This window comes from Lolium perenne, chromosome 4 (genome assembly GCF_019359855.2).
Source record: "Lolium perenne isolate Kyuss_39 chromosome 4, Kyuss_2.0, whole genome shotgun sequence".
In the NCBI taxonomy this organism is placed as follows: Eukaryota; Viridiplantae; Streptophyta; class Magnoliopsida; order Poales; family Poaceae; genus Lolium; species Lolium perenne.
In genome coordinates, this window is record NC_067247.2 from 368,226,335 (window position 1) to 368,249,290 (window position 22,956).

The following is a 22,956-nucleotide window of genomic DNA, read 5'->3' on the forward strand; positions in this document are numbered from 1 at the left end:
TGTTCATTTGGACATTATTTATACTAGCAGCATGCCCGCGCGTTGCTGCGAAATAACGATTAATTACAGCAGCATGATTTTCTTTTCGACAGAAGCATCTAAATATATTATATTTTGTTTCTTTGCTCAATATATCAGTTTTCTTAAAAAAATAGATTTTATTAAATTGATATATAATTACAATCCATGTTTATCTTCACGCATCTGCTTCCTCTTTCCCGTACAGCTCCCCCAAGACCCGAGTACTTGCAACCCGGAATGCATGTACTGAAATGTTCACGGTTGTATTGCTTTCGTCGATAGCGTCACCTCAATCCGAGTCCACTATTATGTTTGAAGCCATCTAGTTGGAAGCTAGTTTCAGGCATGCCTCCGGGGCTTGACATGTGCTCTACCGGGCGGCCGTTCCTCCTAGAGTTGGATTGTGACGCAGACTGATGTTTGGGCACCGGGGCGGGTGGCTTTCTCTCTTCCCTCGAAGACAGGTCATGTCGGAAGAACCGCCGATACCACATGCCGCTGTGACTGGAGATGCATCTAAATCATGCAGTATATCGAATTTGCCCAAATCCAAATCGGACGGCTTCCGCGCTCGCCCCAACCAGTCCTCCTGCACCGCCGCAGCTATGGACGGATTACGCGGCTGGATGAGTTCCTCGCGATGGCTTGCCTCTCGTGTCCTTCCCCTTCCATATGAATCTTGTTTTTAAGCTCATAGCTAAATTATTACTTTTTTCAAGAGCATGCAAGAAACATAGCTATACTTAAACAATATTTTACAAATAGGGGCGCAAAAGGAGACAGAGAGAACGTCTCTGATTGATGAAGGAGCTCAACCGAGATAAGAAGAAACCCAAGAAAAAGTTGTACTACATCTAAAGATACAGGTTCTGTATAGGAGCTTGAAAGCTAGCCAAGAGCCTTAGGCTGATGAATGATTGATGTTGAATGACGTATGCTGGGCTAAAAAATTCTCTCCTGAACACGCTGGCCAGCTGAGACCTAATTTCCTAATGTCCAGGCTTGGCAAAAATATTGTGAGTTGCTGCTGCTGCCTGTGCTAGAGTGGCAGAAGCTGTCAGAAAAACGGGGTCCCTGAGGATCAATCATTTTTCCAGCATCCACCACTGTAGAACAGTGGCAAACTCGAATAGCACGCACACAACCTAGTCATCGTCGCTAGTGGCCACTGCATCTGGTCACGCGCGCGCTTGCTCTTCAGGCCGGCCGCTTCGCGTGTTTCCGCATTGGTGATCTGAGCGGGTCGATGCGTCGCCGTGGCCGCTGTTCCAGCACTACGGCACGAAGATGAACCCCGGCAAGGTGGTCTCGTGTGCGTCCAGCTTGGGGAATCGCGGTATGGTGGCCGGATAGCGCAGAATCCAGTCCACCTCGTTGCAGATCGACATCGATCTTGTATGCTTTGTCAGATACTGGGCACGCGGCCGTCGTCGCGAGCGTTGGTCTCGGCTCCTCCGCGCTAGACACAGGTGGTCCACTCGTTCCACCTCGTCCCGGCCGGAGCCAGACGGGATCACCGTCCATAGGAGCCAGCCAAGGGGCGGCGCGGTTGGGGAAGGAGTAGGGAGGCAGAGCGGTTAGGGAAGGAGTCGGGAGGCGCCCGTGGGGTTTTTTCCCTTTTCTACCGGTGATCGCAGCTCAAGACCCGAGCGACGGACGTTGGGCCTCGGCCCATCTGCGCGACTTACCACGGTCGTTTTCGTATTTAATAGTAAAGATGCACCACCTTTTTATAGTGGCACGGAAAATACTCAGGGCTACTCCAGTGCCATTAGTGGTGTCTTTGGAATTAAGTTCTAATTTGGGAACTAAATTATGGTTCTTATTTTCTTATAAGAAAGATTTATTGGTGGAGGCTTAAGATTGGGAACGAAGATAACACTTGTGGTTTTATCAGTTGTTAATTTCGTCACTTAACTCATAAGCTTAGATTTAATTCTAAGAATGATCAATTGATTACATCAGTTGGATCTCATTGTACATCATACAATTAAGATTTTCTTATGCTCACCAAATAAATCATAAGCGGGAATACTATGGATTAGGGTTCGAAGTGTGTAGATGAAAAGTTATAAATTACATCAAGGTTTGCTCATGAGACAATGATAAGTCCGAAGATGTAGTTAATGTAATTATAGATTTTATGTTAAATAATAGCTTAGATTATGGGTTTGTGATCAACACTCCTGAATTACTTTGCCTATATGGGGGAACTTGTACAAGGCTCAAAGTTTCTCACAAGCTACCATGGCTAGTTTTTGTAACACCCCATGTTTCCAGACAGTTGCGGGGTAGATTTAGGAAAGGGATGCGCATTTCATCGCAAAACTGGGAAAAATTTCGCGCTTATTCGCATAAACACCTAAGGGGGGTCAAGTTTCTCTCTCGATACCACTTAGGGTTTAGGGTTTCAAGAGTGCGATAAATTTGGACATAACCTCTTTTGAATTAGGTTTTTGAAAAGGGTGAATCAATTTGAATATTTGAAATTGAATAACTAAATGAATATTTAAATAGAATTAGAGTTTGAATTCAAATAATAAAAGGATAGGAATAAATTATTACAATGGCTCGATAAGGAAGCCTTGAGCTTTATTGATTATCATACACAAGATACAAAGTCTTTACAATATTCAATAATATTACAATTAACCAAATTTTAAATTAATAAGAAAAATAAAAAGAAGATTACATTGCACAAACTCTAGTCTAAACCTAGACTACACAATCTTGTATGAATTCTTGTTCCCTCGATCTTCTTAAATTCCTGCAAAAAACACAAAAAACAAACACAAGAAATTGACCAAGTGGCATTTGCCACCTAGTTGTCAAGAAAAATACAACCAGGAGGATAAACTCAACCTCAGCCGAGCTGATCCAGAAGGGTTCAAGTTCCCATTGAAGCACACACACAGCTCGCAGGGCTTTAGTGCATGTCATCCAACACGCACACATCAGGTGAATCCAAAGCCTTTGTGTCAACTATTGGAAGATCTGGTCAGTGCTATAAATAGCAACTCAACCCATCCATCGACACACACACACCAGCAAACCATCAAGAACAACATGAATTGTTCAAGTTGTTCTTCATCAAGAACACCACCCATAGAACCAGAGAGATGGGTAGTTAGGGCCAGTGCGAGCAACAATAGCTAGGACGAGAAGGACAAGATCAACCAGAAGATCAACAACAACAGCTAAACCTCTACATCAACAAATTCTATGAGCTGGAGTGAGGTATACCCATATCAAGAACAAGCCTAAGGCTATGTTCTTATATGCACATGCATGTCCAACAGGAAACTCACAAAAGGCAGTATTCCCTGATTAATCATCATCTGGTCATAGACCAAGTGTTGCAGGAAAAAAAGGCACCTGCCAGAGATCAAAACCCAGCTAGTGACCAAGGATATGCTAACAGGTTAAACAGTAGCACAACCCATAGGTAAACACAAGAGTATCCATCAATGGAAGCCTAACTAAATCACCTAGCAACACTATCCATTTAGAATCAGAAAATAAGATTTGTCTTCATAGACCATTCACAGTGGCACTCATGTTTATGATCACCTACTGTGAATCTACCAAATTATACCAAAGCCACATTTTTTGTGAGTTGTGAGAGCAACCAAATAATTAAGCAACAATATATCAGTGTTGAGGTCACATCAACCACTAATAAATCTAACCACAATAAAATGCAATAAATCATCACTCAATAGAGTTCAGTTTATTGATGGGGCTCCCAACAGAAGTTGGCATCCATCCATCCATCATCAACATAAATTTAAGGAATCATCACTGCATAAGCAGTTCATCCACTTACAAGTAACTAGTACATGAAACCTTCCAGTGTAACCAGAGTAAGCATTAACTGAGCAACAACACCCATACAGAAATACCACAAAAGTATTTGAGGCACCACACACTACAAGAAAAGTTCTGATAGACAACGTCTCAAAATCGTCCGCTAAGGGGTATTTTTCGTCGCCTATGGGCCTAACCCGACGATATGGGTTCTGTTGTGGAAACTGCGTCAGGCAAAGTCCTACGACGATTTTTTCGGTCCGTCGCGCTTGGGCGCCCTTCCGCCACGGAAAATCGGACCGTTGCCCAAGTGTTTCCGGGAGCCCGTTGATCGCGACGTCATGCAACCGACACGTGCGTACGCCGTTAGCGCGATTAACGGCGTTAACCGGCTGAAACCCCGTGGTAGATGGTAGGCCCACATGAGGCCTGCCACGTCTTAAGCGGGCCGGCCCATTAAGTTTGCGGGCCGGGCCAGCTGACTTAGTTTGACCGGTCAACTATATAGCTGGGCTGGTCCATTAGTTACGTGGGCCGGGCCTAACCTCTAAGGTTGACTGGTCAAAACTTTAATGGGCCGGCCCACTAAGCATGTGGGCCGGGCCGAATGCACTCGATTGGCCGGTCAACAGGCAAAAGGGCCGGCCCACAAGACATGTGGGACCCACTTTCCTGGTATCGGGCCGGCCCATTTACAAAGTGGGGTCCACATTAAAGCAACTGGGCCGGCCCAAGAAGTTATTGGGCCGGCCCAATTAGCATGTGGGTCCCATTTTCCTGCTATCGGGCCGGCCCATTTAGTACGTGGGGTCCACATTTGATCAAATGGGCTGGCCCAACAAGCCGCGTCGGGCCAAAAGCACCGGTGGGTCCCACTTTCTGTTAAAGGGCCAGCCCATTTAGTATGTGGGGTCCACCATATAGCAAGTGGGCGGCCCAACAAGATAGTGGGCGGGCCAAAAACACAGTGGGTCCCACTTTCCGGTTAAAGGGTCGGCCCATTTAGTATGTGGGGTCCACCATATAGCAAGTGGGCCGCCCAACAAGATAGTGGGCGGGCCAAAACACCGGTGGGTCCCACTTTCTGTTAAAGGGCCGGCCCATTTAGTATGTGGGGTCCACCGTATAGCAAGTGGGCCCGCCCAACACGCTAGTGGGCCGGCCAAAAACACAGTGGGTCCCACTTTCTGTTAAAGGGCCGGCCCATTTAGTATGTGGGGTCCACCATATAGCAAGTGGGCCGGCCCAACACGCTAGTGGGCCGGCCAAAAACACAGTGGGTCCCACTTTCGTCTTAAAGGGCCGGCCCGTTTAGTATGTGGGGACCACCACAAAAGCAATTGGGCTGGCCCAACTAGTTAGTGGGCCGGCCCAAAGAGTGGGTGGGGTCCACCTTAAAGCAAGTGGGCCGACCCAATAAAAGTGTGGGGTCCACAAGAAATCAAGTGGGCTGGCCCAATAAGTAAGTGGGCCGGCCCGTTTAGTTCTGTTTATATGCCGCGTAATAGGCGCTTTAGGATTTTGCGGGCCAAGCACATATGTGATTTCGCTTAATTGGGCCGTTTAAGGGATGGGAATTCGTGATTTAGATATCGAGAATATTTACGCAACATTGATTTACGTCGGATAGCCTCACTTACCACAAGCACCAAAGAAAAAATGCGCGAAAGAACTATAAAAACTAACTAAATATTACATCAGTTTGCAAGGCATTGAAAAAATATTACGAACCCAGAGAAATTGAATGGTAATTAAACCTAGCAATACAATGAAGGGATCCGGCAATCTTTTAAGTTGTCCATGCAGCACCTATATCCGAAACAAAGACATTACAAGTTAAGACAAACAACAATGCAAAGGAAAAGACACTACAATATTGTTATCCAAATAATTTGGAAATCATCAATTCGTCGTTATAACACGATCATTGTAATGCGCACAATAAGCAAACAAAGAGTTCATGCCGCATACCAACAGCAAAAATAACAGAGCATGTTAGAATCAAACAATAGACTTACTATCGCCGAGTCCCATGCAAACCAACATGTTCGGGGAGTACAAAATTGGCATGAACAACATAGTAGCGAGGCTATAAATTTTGTAACAACGATCGAGCAAGATGAAGTTATGATGGCTACATCTACAAAGCAGGAATGTAAACCAAAAATAGAAGTTACAATGGCAAAAGCTAAAGAGGAGGGAATGTGAACCAACATGTGCCAAGTGCAATTACTTCATTTTGGCCGTGAACTAAATAATACTCCTGAACTTATAGTGAAGGGGATGCAAATCAAGATGTTTCGGGATATAAACTTGTAATGAGCAACACATAGAGGATAGTTAATGCTGGAGCTTAGGATGGACCAGATACAGAATATAGTGGGATCACCGGTGAACTTGTATAAGAGGGAATGCAAACCAATATGTTCAGCTTTCCATATGTGAGCGTCATGCCAAGTCAGAGAAACAAGTCAATAATGCAGCTTTTGAAGAACAAGATGGCACGCAAAATTATTATCTCGTCGTATGACAAGTTTATTTGTACTACATGCTAGATAGCAGAGTGATAGCATGCCAAACTAAGTCCTTACTTTGTTAGCTTACAATGAACTAGATACAAAAAATGGCATCACCTGTAGTACAGGGAATGCAAGCCAACATGTTCATAGAGTAAAAAATTGGCACAAACAACATAGTAGCAGGCCATAATTTTTGTAACAACGACTGAGCAAGATAAAGTTATGATGGCTAGATCTACAGAGCAGGGAATGTAAACCAAATATAGAAGTTACGATGCCAAAAGCTATAGAGCAGGGAATGCGAACCAACATGTGCAATTACTTAAAATTGGCCATGAACTAAATAATAGCAGGATGTTACTATAATACCTATAATTTTTGTAACAACGACTGAGCAAGATAGAAGTTATGATGGCTACATCTACAGAGCAAGGAATGCAAACCAAAATGTTCAATCGCTTAAAGTTAGCAATGAAGTAGAAAATAGCAACGTGTTACGGTCATAGCTAGGAATGAACTAAAAGAGCTTCAGACAAACAAGCATCTGAACCTTAACATGGCGCTAAAACAAGGGACTTACATTAGGAGAAGCACTGTGGGAGTCACTGAGATCTTCCCGGGGTTGATAGATCCGGTGATGAAGTACGCTACATGTGCTACTTGGGGTTGGAGAGACGGCCATTACACTTCATGATTACTTATCTCATCTCGCAAAAACATAACGGCGCGTCGTTAGCACAAATCGGTTCCCCCAAGATTAAACAAGAACTTGCAGGCAAGCAATAGAAAAGCGACAGTAGAAGAGTTTAGATCATGCACGGCGCCGGTGAAGCAGATCCGGTTCGTGCACAGCGGTGTCGGTGAGCAAGATCCGATGCGGTGGACGACGGATCCGGCGAAGCGGCTCCGGTGGGGTGGACGATACCGCAGCTGAAGCGATTGGGGTAGACTGCTAGATGAGCATATGGTTTCGAGGTTCGGCGGGGATGATCCGATCCGGTTGATGACGGCGTCGATGAAGCGGCTCCGGCAGGCAGCCGGATGACGAGGATCGCGAGGGCTCGGGTAGGCCAGGGAAGTCCGGCGGGGATGTTCCGGTGCGGTGGTCGTGGAGGTGGGAGAGAGGGACTTGGGAAGTTCCGGTGGGTGGTCTGAGGGAAATGAATTTTTTTTGGGAGGGTTTCCGGGCTAGGGAGGTGGTGATCCAAAAAATGACGGGCAGACCCCCCCACCAACCGACTTTGCTGTCATCTCCACAGGGGTAGAATGGGAATTTGGAAGCGTGTGAAATTTTTGTATTTTGTAGGCGGGAAGTTTTGCCGCTATGAGATTTTGAATTTCGCTAAGGTCCAAGTATAATGATAAAAAAATGTGAGACCGTACTAGTACCTCTGTTCAAGGCCGAGTGCAAAATCAAATCATCGTCACCTTGAATATTGGTCACTACCATGGTCATGATCTATCTCTGAAATTAGCGTATCCGCTATATCTTGCAAAGTATAATGATAAAAAAAATTGTGAGACCGTACTAGTACTTCTATTCTAGGATGAGTGCAACATCAAATCATCATCACGTTGAAAATTTGTTACCATGATCGTGATCTATCTCTGAAATTGGCGCATCCGCTATATCTTTCAAAGTATAATGATAATAAAAATTGTGAGACCATACTAGTACTTCTGTTCAAGTTCGAGTGCAACATCAAATCATCATCACGTTGAAAATTTGTTACCATGATCATGATCTACCTCTGAAAATGGGCGCATCCGCTAAAACTTGCAAAGTACAATGATACAAAATTGTGAGACCGTACTAGTACTTATGTTCAAGGTCGAGTGCAACATCAAATCATCATTACATTGAAAAGTGTGTTACCATGATCACGATCTATCTCTGAATTTGGCGCATCCGCTAAATCTCGCAAAGTATAATGATAAAAAAATTGTGAGACTGTACTAGTACTTCTGTTCAAGTTCGAGTGCAACATCAAATCATCATCACGTTGAAAATTTGTTACCATGATCATGATCTATCTCTGAATTTGGCGCATCTGCTAAATCTTGCAAAGTATAATGATAAAGAAATTGTAAGACAGTAGTAGTACTTCTGTTCAAGGTCGAGTGCAACATCAAATCATCATCACGTTGAAAATTTGTTACCATGATCCTCTGAAAATGGGCGCATCCGCTAAAACTTGCAAAGTATAATGATACAAAATTGTGAGACCGTACTAGTACTTATGTTCAAGGTCTAGTGCAACATCAAATCATCATTACATTGAAAATTGTGTTACCATGATCATGATCTATCTCTGAATTTGGCGCATCCGCTAAATCTCGCAAAGTATAATGATAAAAAAAATTGTAAGACTGTACTAGTACTTATGTTCAAGGCCGAGTGCAGGATCAAATCATCATCATGTTGAAATTTGTTACAACGATCATGACATATCTCTAAAATTGGCGCATCCACTAAATCTTGCACGTGGCGCATCTCGGTGCGGAGCAACAAGCCGGTGCTATCAAGGTTGAGGCGTCGGTAGCGTCATCGGGCTCTCCTCTTTTGATAGATCTTCTACATGGCGTGGCGCACCGCCCACCGAGAAGTAGTCACATGTGAGATCGAGGTGGAGACGTCGCCGGCATCCTCGAGGCGCGACCGCCCTTCTACGAGCCAGAGTCGACTCAAGGTATGAATCCATGCGCTGTCACGTCCCTTCTGCATATAAAGTGGGATGCCTTAGATTTATTGTTCTTCTCTTATGATTATTTCTAGCCGGACATGTGTACTCTTTCTCTGAATATATTGCTTGAAAAGCTAACCAAGTTACTTAAATTCACTTCGTTCTTAATCTTGCGTGCTAATTTTGTTATTTTTGCTGACAGTGGTGCGCGCAAGAAAATTTATTTCTGGGTGTGCTGAGCTGTTAGGCCTAAGTCGAAATCCTCAGCTAAACAAGGCCTCAGCTTAACACATAAAAAGGTGTTCAATCTCGCCCACAATGTCCTCTTCTTTCCTCTTCCTTTATTGGAACTTGTTTTGCAGACAAGGAAAGTGGCACGTGTAATATGAGTAAAACCCTCTTAGCCAAAATCAGCTACGAGCAAGATTTTATGTATTGTAGATTCCCCAATTGACTCTCATCCCCAATGTAGTCTTTTTTATGTCAGTATAGACTTCTTTACTGGATGTATACTATCGTACATGGCATGCATTTGCCTAATGAGGAGCATTGTATTGCCATTCTAGCCAACCTGATCGATCTGTCAAGCTTCATGCACGAGATGCCATGTTTAATTTACTCCCTCGCTCCGATCCATATTTCTTGGTGTAAAATGAATGTGAATCGGAGGGAGTACTCTTCTTAGATAGTACTATACCAGTTCAAAAAAAAGTACTGTACTACTACATCACAAATGCATCAAAAGAGTACTACATCACAAGACCACCACGGTTGTACTAGTAGAGTTTAATGCTTAACTTCCAAAGGGAATAAGATTACACATATGAACTTTAAACAGGCGATGTCCGATGTCTGCTTGTTTGGGAGCACAACATAAATAATACTACCCCCGTCCATACATAAGTGACTAAACTTTGTCTGAAGATGGTTTCATCTATATATGTTTTTAGTGTGTAGATACATCCGTATCTTGAAGGAAAAAGGTGAGCCGCTAACTTTTTGAATAGAGTGAGTAATACAATTCGGATAAACAATGGTGTAGTAAAACAAATACTCCTGCCCATCATAAAACAAAACACAGATCGACTCAAATATATTTACATATCAAAAAAATGTTTCATCAGAACCCGAACATATACATGCAGAGATGACCGTTTGATCACATAAAACAAAGGTTTCGTGGCATATTTATGCCCCCAAAACAAGCAGACGTAGGACAGCGCCAACGTACTAGCAGCTAGCACTATGGAGCTGCAGTACAAACAAATGGTGCAGCGACATTTTCACCAGAACGAAAACTAAAAGACATCAGACCAAACAAAAGCTGGGCTATCACTTCTTGCCCAAACAAGCCCTGCCCAAATTAGATGGGTTCCTGACAGCGCGTTCTTTTTCGTGTCCTTGATGTTGCACTCTGGATCAGGTCGGTTACTGTCAGGAAATGAACAAATTGATCAGCAAAAGTCATATGTAAATGAATGCAAAGGTTACATATGAATGACTAACCCGGTCTAACTGAGTAGGGATGTAAAGTGCACCAACGTCTAGCAGAATTGTACTTTCTCCACTGCCAGTTGCTCATATCTAATTGGAATACTCCCTCCTTTGCCCGTACAACCAGCTCATTTTTGTCCTCAAATACGCAGAGTAACCTTACTGCATGTTTCCAATTGTATAGAAATGATGTGTCAAGGCCAAAAAAAGTATCCAATTCAAAATTTATATGACATGTCCATGACTCGTGATCGCCTGTTGATGATCTTGTACTGGCCCATGTTTGTAGGGTGAAGTCTCTTATAACAGCAAGGGCAACATCTCCATTATGTCCCTTGAAGATGTGAATGTTAAGCATGAATATATCATGCGTCTCATGAGGGCACTGAATATATTTCAGAGCCTTCTTTGCATGGTCAAGCTCAATAATATATCTAGACTTCGTTGGCCAGTACAAAATACCCAAATTACTACCTAAAAAGCATAATGAATCACCCAAATTACAAAAGAAGCAGAATGCATCATCAAAAATACAAAAACATCTCAATGCATCATCACATCTAGTTTGGGCAAAAAACCCAATCCACCAGATCTGACCTCATTGCAGTTGGGGAAGGTAGAACTTACAAAGGGGTTGACGAGTCACGATCATATGCAACAAGCACCGCCTTAGATGAAGTCACCATCCAAGCTCTCGACGCGTTCAAAGCAGCCAGCTTCGAAGCCTCCGACGGTTCTCCCGGCTGCGCCGCCAAAACTCTCGAAGCACGCGCCAAGACTTTCCAACAAAATGCAGCTTCGATACGAGCATTTGCCAGCGCCACAGCGCCCGGGCCCATCCTAGCCACCGCCTTCGCCTTTGCCTCCGCATCCGCATCCGCATCCGCTTTACATGTCTCCGCCGATGCATGCAGAGCATCCGTCTCCGCTTTCCATGTATCCGCCGACGCAGTGTAGGCATCGAGCGATGCCGTTTTCATTTCCTAGAAAACCCAGTAAGTTACTCACATTGCAATCCCCAAATTAAGGTTATATCGAACACAATGACCGATGAACCTCTGTACTCGCCGGAGGTTGGAGATGTACATACCTGCGAAGATCGGTCCGGTGGTGCTTGACGGTGGTGCGTCGGGGACGGGGGAGAACTCGGCAGGGAGAATGGTGGCGCGGCCCAAGACGGCGGCGCGGAGAGGGGCGACGGTGCGGTCATCGAACCTCGGCAGACAGTATTTTGTATATATATATGAGAAGAAGAATAAAGTCTGGTCGAATGAGGCAGCGCGACCGGCAGAGTACAACCGAAGGCTACTAGTGCTACCTTGGAGTATTGTAGTAATATAACATAATAAAAATAATGGCCTTGTTTAAACCACTCTTGTCAGTGTGGCATCGCGTCCAAATTTAATGCATTCTGTGGAAATCGGAATAATGCTGTAAAAACTCTCATACTAGTGTGGTATATAGCATGCACCGACACTTTTCAATAAAATGTCGTCTCCATTTCATAGGAGACTGCTTGCACACTGGGATACGATGCTGACATGACGAAGGGCGCAGAAGTATTTTGGAGTATTTCATTCGAGCAGATCGGGGCGACGGTGCGTCTTTGGAGGGAATACCGTGTGGTGTGTCTTTGGAGAGAATACCGTACGTACTTAGGAGTATTTCATTCGAGCAGCATCGCTTGCTCACTGGGATACGCTGCTGACATGACGAAGGGCGCAGAAGTTTGCGAAAATGGTTGTACTACCATCCGACCATTAGTATAATCATTGCGCGATAGCTTACACGAGAAGGAAAAGAGCCGAACAGATGTGGATAATAAAAGCATTTGGCTCTTCGAGGTTGCATCTTCTACTGAGTTCTCAATGGAGTACTACTATTGTAATCTTTTTTTGTTTTTACGGGACCTTCGGGTCCCTTCCCGTTGAAAAGTGAAGTGTTTCGAATACATTCATATGCCTATGTTTCTATTTTTACAAGCAAATAAATAACAAAGGATGACTCAATGCACAAGTTGATCTCATTTTGAATTTTTTAAACTTCTTCTATTGTATTCAAATTTGATTAGAAGGAGTCGATCGATTGTACATGCCAATCGTATAGCTTGGTGGGTGGATTGGCATTTGAAGTTTGGTCATTGTGTTCTTGTTTGTTACCACCCTCGCAAGGCACGTCCAAGTATTTCCTGTCAGAATTTATGGCATGTATGTAGTTAAATAACCTACATTATTTCAATTATGAGTTTAATTACTAGGCAAAAGCTTAAAAATCCATATATAGTTGCAGATTAAGATGAACAAATCCTTGAACCTATATCTACAAAATTGATGGCACTAACACATCCTACCAAGCGGAAAGCATGTCTACCCTACTGCTTCCAAAAGGTGGAATTATGACAATAATGTGCAACTGTTAAAATTTGGTAGCCCTCCTTCACAAATAACACACATCTAGCCATTTTTGTAGAGTAATAAAAAAGGGAAATCATTCTTTCATGCATGCATATAATTGTTAGAATCTCTTGTTTGTGAAGTTGCTTAAAATACGATCTCTTCCAAACTTGAGGTCATATGATAACTAAAAAGTTTTGTATGGCGGGATTTTGCATCAAAGTACATGCGCACAATACTCACTTGTGGGCAGAAAGCCAAACAAACTCATATTACTAGGTTTGTATTAATTTGTTCTAGAAATTTCACCATCACACATGATTTTGTGCTTGCGTTAATTTTACTTAAAAAACTTCTTCCAAATTCAAATTTTCTTCAAACATGCCAACGGTACATGTACCAATTAATAATTAAGGGTACACCACACGCATGCGCCTCGTAGGGTACATAAAAAATTACTATATTTTATGGCATGTACTAATTTCACATAATCTACAACTCAATGTTGAGTTTAATGATCAGCCCAGAACTAGAAAACAAATATACATATAGTTGCAAATTAACCTAGAAAAGCTCTAGTATCCTTTAAAACCCTAGAAAATGGCCATGCATGCATGCATCCTACCCATAATAATTAATTAAGGTCTCGATCTCTATACTGCTCACGAAGTTTGGAATTCTGGCAAATATGCAACTTGTTTCATTAATTTACCATGGCGAGATAGATGCATGCACATCGATCTCTTAAAAAATATAAGGGCTCCTTTGATTCATAGGATTGATATAGGAATTATGTAGGAATTGGATCCTATAGGAAAATTTCTATACAAGTCATTTGATTCATAGGAACATATCCTATAGGAATTATTCCTACAGGAATCTTGTAGTACAAATCCTATAGGAAAAAAACATTAGCTCATACCTCATGGAAAAATTCCTTTGCTACAATCAAAGACACACCATATTCCTATAGGATTCAACTTGGCATGACATTCCAATCCTACACCTTTCCTATTCCTACACTCTTCATATTCCTATGAATCAAAGGAGCCCTAAGTTTGTAAAGGATTTGGCATCCATATATGCTCACCGGATATATAGATTAGGCCAAGCAAACACATCGAATATTTGTGAAGAAATGTTTTTGCTATAACCTTCAAATTTTTAGATTTACATCACACACAAAGAACACACCTTTAATTTCGCCAGGTTTGTGCACTAATAAAGTACTCCTACAGTACTAGAAATTGGATTGTTCTACTCCGGAGTGATATGCTCACCGGAGTATTTTTGGATCTTAGCTGGAGCGGCGTTTGGCGGTTGCACGAAGCCGTGCTGGATGTTAAGCCTGTCGAGGCACGCCTGGTGGAAAGCGTGCGCCACCTTAGCCTCATCGGCGTGCCGCTGCAATGCTGCGTCCCTGGGATTTGCAGCCGCCGCATTCTTAGCCTGCACGAAAGCTTGCAGAGCATCCCGGCATCTATAGAGTGCCGGGAACATCACGTTATATACGAGCTCCTTGGCGGTGTTGCTCCTGCAAAGGGCATCGCCGTGATGCGCTTCGAAAGAATGGCTTGGCTCCACGGCCGGCACCGCCTGAAGTGCGGTCGGATTAGGCGGCTGGCCACAGGAGCTCCCTGCCTCCGCATCGTTCGCGCCGGCCGGGAAGGGGATCTCACCTGCTGGCAAAGAAAACCATGCGGCATGCGCGGGCGGAAAAGCCGGCCAGGGCCGAGCGGGCGTCGCATGCGGGGTTGCGTGGGAGATCCCTGCCTCTGCATCCATCGGCCCGCACGGGAAGCGGCTGGCGAGGGGCTCCACGGCCAGCGCCGCCGCCGCGGGCTGAACAACCGGCCAGTGCAGAGCGGGCGGGTTATGCCTTGGTGCGCGATGGACGAAGCGAAGGCGGCGCTGATGCTCCGCTTCCTCGTCGGTGGTAGGACTACGCGCGCGGCGACCAGAGCCAAGTCGGAAGGCCATAGCTATGTCGATTGGTCACTTAAGCTGGAGAGGTTCTCTTACCATTTCGGAGAAGCGGAGTAAGAGGAAGTTGTTGCTTATACGGGTTCACTGCCACGTTGGGTTAAGAGGGGCAAAGTTGGTCAATGCCTAGGAAGTTGGAATCGTTTTGGCCCCAATTTTTTAATTACCTTGTGGTTCATCTCTCGGTCTCTCCCACCTCTTCACTATCCCTCCCCTTGCCTCCTTTCATGCTTCATCGTAGTGCATCTTGTTTTTCTAGCACCTTCACAAAAATCATACACATTTGGCCGATTCTGTCATTGTGTGCACTAATAAAGTAAAAAATCCATTATATGTGAATAAACGTTTAATACACTAGCTCGCAAAGATGTTTCTCAAGGCGATATGCACAATGCCTGCCAAAAATGGGTCATGATAACTAAATTTTGTGTTAATTTTTGCATGACATGTACTCACTTGTGTATGAAGCCAAGCAAACTCATAATCTATACCAAAAAAATGTGAAAGAGTTCTTTTTAGTATCCTTCATACATGGGGTTCCTATTTTTTCTTTCTATTTTTACTAGTTACAAGTACTCATGCATGAAAACTTTTGAAAATATGTGCATTTTGGGCTGTGTGGAGACATGGTACAATAATATATTCAAGTTGATATACAAAGTCTAGACATATTCAAACTAGACAAATAATGTATCTAACCCCCTAACCCTAAACTCTGTCTTATGAAGTCAAGCATGCATGAAGAGAATTGGTTTTGGGTTTCAAACATGGAAATTTCAAAATCATCCCAAAAGCTTCATTTTAGAGCGACTAAGAAGGATCCAGGCTTACCTTTCCATTTTCATGTTTTAAACTTGTTTAAATCTTGGTCAAATCTAGGATTTGACCACGATTCAAATGGGCATAAAATAAAAAAATGAAAAAATGAAAAACCAAAGCGCACATAGTCTTCTTATATGTCATATAGTAAGCATTAAAGTTGGTAAACAAGGTCTAGACATATTCAAACTAGACAAATCATGTATCTACCCCCTAACCCCTAAACTCTGTCTTATGACGAAGTCAAGCATGAAGATTAAGTGGTTTTGGGTTTCAAACATGGAAATTTCAAAAACCTCCCAAAAACTTCATTTTAGGGTGACTAAGAAGGATACAGGCTTCCCTTTTCATTTTCATGTTCTATACTTGTTTAAATCTTGGTCAAACCTAGGATTTGACCAAGATTCAAATGTGCATCAAAATTCCAAAAAAATCAGAAAAATGAAAAACCAAAGCACATAGTTTTCTTATGTCATATAGTAAGCATTAAAGTTGATAAACAAGGGTCTAGACATATTCAAACAAGAAAAATCATGTATCTACCCCCTAACCCTAAACTTTGTCTTATGTAGTCAAGCATGAAGAGAAGTGGTTTTGGGTTTCAAATATGGAAATTTCAAAATCCTATCAAAAGCTTCATTTTAGAGTGACTAAGAAGGATCCATGCTTACCTTTTCATTTTCATATTTGAAACTTGTTTAAATCATTGTCAAACCTAGGATTTGACCAAGATTTAAATGGGCATAAAATTAAAAAAAATCAGAAAAATGAAAAACAAAAGCACATAGTCTTCTTATGTCACATATATATATAGTAAGCATTCAAAAGTTGATAAACAAGGTCTAGCTAGACATATTCAAATAAGACAAATCATGTATCTACCCCTCTAACCCTAAACTCTGTCTTATGAAGTCAAGCATGAAGAGAAGTGGTTTTAGGTTTCAAACATGGAAATTTCAAAAACCTCCCAAAAACTTCATTTTAGAGTGACTAAGAAGGATACATGTTTCCCTTTTCATATTCATGTTTTAAACTTGTTTAAATCTTGGTCAAACCTAGGATTTGACCAAGATACAAATGGGCACAAAAAAATGAAAAACAAAAAGCACATAGTGTTCTTATGTCATATCGTAATCATTCAAGTTGATAAACAAGGTCTAGATATATCCAAACCAGACAAATCATGTATGTACCCCGTGTCGATCTTATGAAGTCTAGCGTGAAGAAAAGTCGTTTTGGCCGGGTTTCAAACATGGAAATTTCAAGAACATCCCAAAAGCTTCATTTTAGAGCGACTAAGAAGGATCCAGGCTTACCTTTCCATTTTCATGATTTAAACTTGTTTAAATCTTGGTCAATTCTTGCTCAAGCATGAAGATAAGTGGTTTTGGGTTTCAAACATGGAAATTTCAAAAACCTCCCAAAAACTTCATTTTAGGGTGACTAAGAAGGATACAGGCTTCCCTTTTCATTTTCATGTTCTATATATACTTGTTTAAATCTTGGTCAAACCTAAGATTTGACCAAGATTCAAATGTGCATCAAAATTCTAAAAAAAATCAGAAAAATGAAAAACCAAAGCACATAGTCTTCTTATGTCATATAGTAAGCATTAAAGTTGATAAACATGGTCTAGACATATTCAAACCATACAAATCATGTATCTACCCCCTAACCCCTAAACTATGTCTTATGAAGTCAAGCATGAAGAGAAGTGGTTTTGGGTTTCAAACATGGAAATTTCAAAAACCGCCCAAAAACTTCATTTTAGAGTGACTAAGAAGGATACATGCTTCCCTTTTCATTTTCATGTTTTAAACTTGTTTAAATCTTGGTCAAACCTAGGATTTGATAAACATGGTCTAGACATATTCAAACCAGACAAATCATGTATCTGCCCCCTATCGACCCTAAACTTCGTCTTATGAAGTCAAGCATGAAGAGAAGTGGTTTTGGGTTTCAAACATGGAAATTTCAAAAACCTCCCAAAATTAAAGCTTCATTTTAGAGTGACTAGTTAAGAAGGATCCAGGCTTACCTTTTCATTTTCATGTTTTAAACTTGTTTAAATCTTGGTCAAACCTAGGATTTGACCAATATTCAAATGGGCATAAAATAAAAAATAAATAAAATGAAAAACAAAAGCACATGGTCTTCTTATGTCATATAGTAAGCATTCAAGTTGATAAACAAGGTTTAGACATATTCAAACCAGACAAATCATGTATCTACCCCCTAACCCTAAACTCGGTCTTATGAAGTCTAGCATGAGGAGAAGTCGTTTTGGGTTTCAATCGTTTAAGCCAAAAGCCCCATTTCAAATATTTCAAACTTATTCAAATTTGGTTCAAATTTGAAAGACACACAAGTTATAGCACACATAGTGCATACATTCTCACACATACTGCACTAGATGCTAACCCGGCCTATAGTTTGAGGCCATTGGATGAGGTCGAAAAAAATCTTGGATTAGAAATGGGGTTGTTCGAACCCCGTAGTTGGATTTTTTGAACCTTGATCTGTAGTACTGGGAAAAACCCTAGTTTAACCTATTTAATTATAGATTCGTAGGTCGATTTTTCTACCTTTTTATTATTACTATGCAGCACATGTGTGTTTGCCCGTCGAGTGAAACTCGGAGGAAGAGGGATCACTCGGAAGGAGAGAAGAAGGGAGAGAATTATGGTGTCTCCCCTTTTTCGGGTGATGATGTTGACTTTTGTGCAGGGTTTGTCAGTGAGCAGGAGGTGCGAGCGAGCGAGCGAGTCGAGCGAGGCCGAGAATGAGAGAGATTTGTTTTTTTTTGTGAGAGGGACAACCTAAGGATCCAGAAGGACCCACAGACTTCCAATACGCATCCTGATGCGTCTTCTCTTGACAAAGAAAATGGCTGGGAGTTTGCGTACCTATTGCACGTGACTTGTGCTCACTGAAGTGTGGGACCTCACGCATGGGCACCACACGTAAGTGACAGACCTGCTGGTGTAAAAGCTCGGTTGATTATTATAGTGCATTAGAACAAAGTTTCCTATGGATTCAAGGGTAGGAAATCCAAGTTAACTCATTTACATGACATTATTTTTTCCATGAAGCAAAGTTAACGCACCTATCAATTGGTACATTTTGGAGTGACTAACAAGGATCCAGGCTTACTTATTCGTTTTCACGTGTAAAACTTGTCTAAATCTTGGTCAAACAAAATTGGCAGAAAATTCAAAAAAAAAAACAGAAAAATGAAAAACCAAAGCACATAGTCTTCTTATGTCATATAGTAAGCATTAAAGTTGATAAACAAGGTCTAGACATATTCAAACCATACAAATCATGTATCTACCCGCTAACCCCTAAACTATGTCTTAAGAAGTCAAGCATGAAGAGAAGTGGTTTTGGGTTTCAAACATGGAAATTTCAAAAACCTCCCAAAACTTCATTTAAGGGTGACTAAGAAGGATACAGGCTTCCCTTTTCATTTTCATGTTCTATACTTGTTTAAATCTTGGTCAAACCTAGGATTTGACCAAGATTCAAATGGGCACAAAAAAATAAAAAAAAGCACATACTGTTCTTATGTCATATCGTAAGCATTCAAGTTGATAAACAAGGTCTAGATATATCCAAACCAGACAAATCATGTATCTACCCCCTATCGACCCTAAACTTCGTCTTATGAAGTCAAGCATGAAGAGAAGTGGTTTTGGGTTTCAAACATGGAAATTTCAAAAACCTCCCAAAATTCAGCTTCATTTTAGAGCGACTAAGAAGGATCGATGCTTACCTTTTCATTTCCATGTTTTAAACTTATTTAAATCTTGGTCAAACCTAGGATTTGACCAAGATTCAAATGGGCATAAAAATTCAGACAAAAAATCTAAAGAATGAAAAACCAAAGCACATAGCCTTCTTAATTATGTCATATAGTAAACACTCAAGTTGATAAACAAGGTCTAGACATATTCAAACCAGAAAAATCATGTGTATATCTACCCCTAACCCTAAACTCTGTCTTATGAAGTCAATCTAGGATTTAACCAAGATTCAAATGGGCATAAAATAAAAAAACAGAAAAATGAAAAACCAAAGCGCACATAGTCTTCTTATATGTCATATAGTAAGCATTAAAGTTGATAAACAAGGTCTGGACATATTCAAACTAGCTAGACAAATCATGTATCTACCCCCTAACCCCTAAACTCTGTCTTATGACGAAGTCAAGCATGAAGATAAGTGGTTTTGGGTTTCAAACATGGAAATTTCAAAAACCTCCCAAAAACTTCATTTTAGGGTGACTAATTAAGAAGGATACAGGCTTCCCTTTTCATTTTCATGTTCTATACTTGTTTAAATCTTGGTCAAACCTAGGATTTGACCAAGATTCAAATGTGCATCAAAATTCCAAAAAAATCAGAAAAATGAAAAACCAAAGCACATAGTTTTCTTATGTCACATACATATATATAGTAAGCATTCAAAAGTTGATAAACAAGGTCTAGCTAGACATATTCAAATAAGACAAATCATGTATCTACCCCTCTATAACCATAAACTCTGTCTTATGAAGTCAAGCATGAAGAGAAGTGGTTTTTGGTTTCAAACATGGAAATTTCAAAAACCTCCCAAAATTAAAGCTTCATTTTAGAGTGACTAGTTAAGAAGGATCCAGGCTTACCTTTTCATTTTCATGTTTTAAACTTGTTTAAATCTTGGTCAAACCTAGGATTTGACCAATATTCAAATGGGCATAAAATAAAAAATAAATAAAATAAAAAACCAAAGCACATAGTCTTCTTATGTCATATAGTAAGCATTCAAGTTCATAAACAAGGTCTAGACATATTCAAACTAGACAAATCATGTACCCCCTAACCCTAAACTTTGTCTTAATTATATATGAAGTCAAGCATGAAGCAGAGAAGTGTGGTTTTGGGTTTCAAACATGGAAATTTCAAAAACCTCCCCAAAAGCTTCATTTTAATTAGACTGGCTGGTTAATTAAGAAGGATCCATGATTAATTACCTTTTCATTGTCATGTTTTAAACTTGTTTAAATCTTGGTCGAACCTAGGATTTGACCAAGATTCAAATGGGCATAAAATTTCAGAAAAAAATCGAAAGAATGAAAAACCAAAGCACATAGCCTTGTTATGTCATATAGTAAGCATTCAAATTGATAAACATGGTCTAGACATATTCAAACCAGAAAAATCATGTATCTACCCTAACCCTAAACTCTGTCTTATGAAGTCAAGCATGAACAGAAGTACGGTGGTTTTGGGTTTCAAACATGGTAAATTCAAGAACCTCCCAAAAGCTTCATTTTAGAGTTACTAAGAGAAAGATCCAGACTTAATTACCTTATCATTTTCACATGTTAAACTTGTTTAAATCTTGCTCAACAAACCTAGGATTTTACCAAGATTCTCAAATGGGCATAAAAATCAAAAAATGAAATACCAATGCACATTGTCCTCTTATGTCATATAGTAAGCATTCAAGTTGATAAACAAGGTCTAGACATATTCAAACAAGACAAATCATGTATCTACCCCCTATCGACCCTAAACTTCGTCTTATGAAGTCAAGCATGAAGAGAAGTGGTTTTGGGTTTCAAACATGGAAATTTCAAAAACCTCCCAAAATTCAGCTTCATTTTAGAGCGACTAAGAAGGATCGATGCTTACCTTTTCATTTCCATGTTTTAAACTTATTTAAATCTTGGTCAAACCTAGGATTTGACCAAGATTCAAATGGGCATAAAAATTCAGACAAAAAATCTAAAGAATGAAAAACCAAAGCACATAGCCTTCTTAATTATGTCATATAGTAAACACTCAAGTTGATAAACAAGGTCTAGACATATTCAAACCAGAAAAAACATGTGTATATCTACCCCTAACCCTAAACTCTGTCTTATGAAGTCAATCATGAAGAGAATTGGTTTTGGGTTTCAAACATGGAAATTTCAAGTACGTCCCAAAAGCTTCATATATTTTAGTGTGACTAATTAAGAAGGATCTTGGCTTACGTTTTCATTTTCATGCTTGAAACTTGTTTAAATCTTGGTTGAACCTAGGATTTGACCAGAATCAAATGTGCATAAAATTCTTTAAAAAATAGAAAAATGAAAAACAAAAGCACATGGTCTTCTTATGTCATATAGTAAGCATTCAAGTTGATAAACAAGGTTTAGACATATTCAAACCAGACAAATCATGTATCTACCCCTAACCCTAAACTCGGTCTTATGAAGTCTAGCATGAGGAGAAGTCGTTTTGGGTTTCAAACGTTTAAGCCAAAAGCCCCATTTCAAATATTTCAAACTTATTCAAATTTGGTTCAAATTTGAAAGACACACAAGTTATAGCACACATAGTGCATACATTCTCACACATACTGCACTAGATGCTAACCCGGCCTATAGTTTGAGGCCATTGGATGAGGTCGAAAAAAATCTTGGATTAGAAATGGGGTTGTTCGAACCCCGTAGTTGGATTTTTTGAACCTTGATCTGTAGTACTGGGCAAAACCCTAGTTTAACCTATTTAATTATAGATTCGTAGGTCGATTTTTCTACCTTTTTATTATTACTATGCAGCACATGTGTGTTTGCCCGTCGAGTGAAACTCGGAGGAAGAGGGATCACTCGGAAGGAGAGAAGAAGGGAGAGAATTATGGTGTCTCGCCTTTTTTGGGTGATGATGTTGACTTTTGTGCAGGATTTGTCAGTGAGCAGGAGGTGCGAGCGAGCGAGCGAGTCGAGCGAGGCCGAGAATGAGAGAGATTTGTTTTTTTTGTGAGAGGGACAACCGAAGGATCCAGAAGGACCCACAGACTTCCAATACGCATCCTGATGCGTCTTCTCTTGACAAAGAAAATGGCTGGGAGTTTGCGTACCTATTGCACGTGACTTGTGCTCACTGAAGTGTGGGACCTCACGCATGGGCACCACACGTAAGTGACAGACCTGCTGGTGTAAAAGCTCGGTTGATTATTATAGTGCATTAGAACAAAGTTTCCTATGGATTCAAGGGTAGGAAATCCAAGTTAACTCATTTACATGACATTATTTTTTCCATGAAGCGAAGTTAACGCACCTATCAATTGGTACATTTTGGAGTGACTAAGAAGGATCCAGGCTTACTTATTCATTTTCACGTGTAAAACTTGTCTAAATCTTGGTCAAACAAAATTGGCAGAAAATTCAAAAAAAAAAAACAGAAAAATGAAAAACCAAAGCAC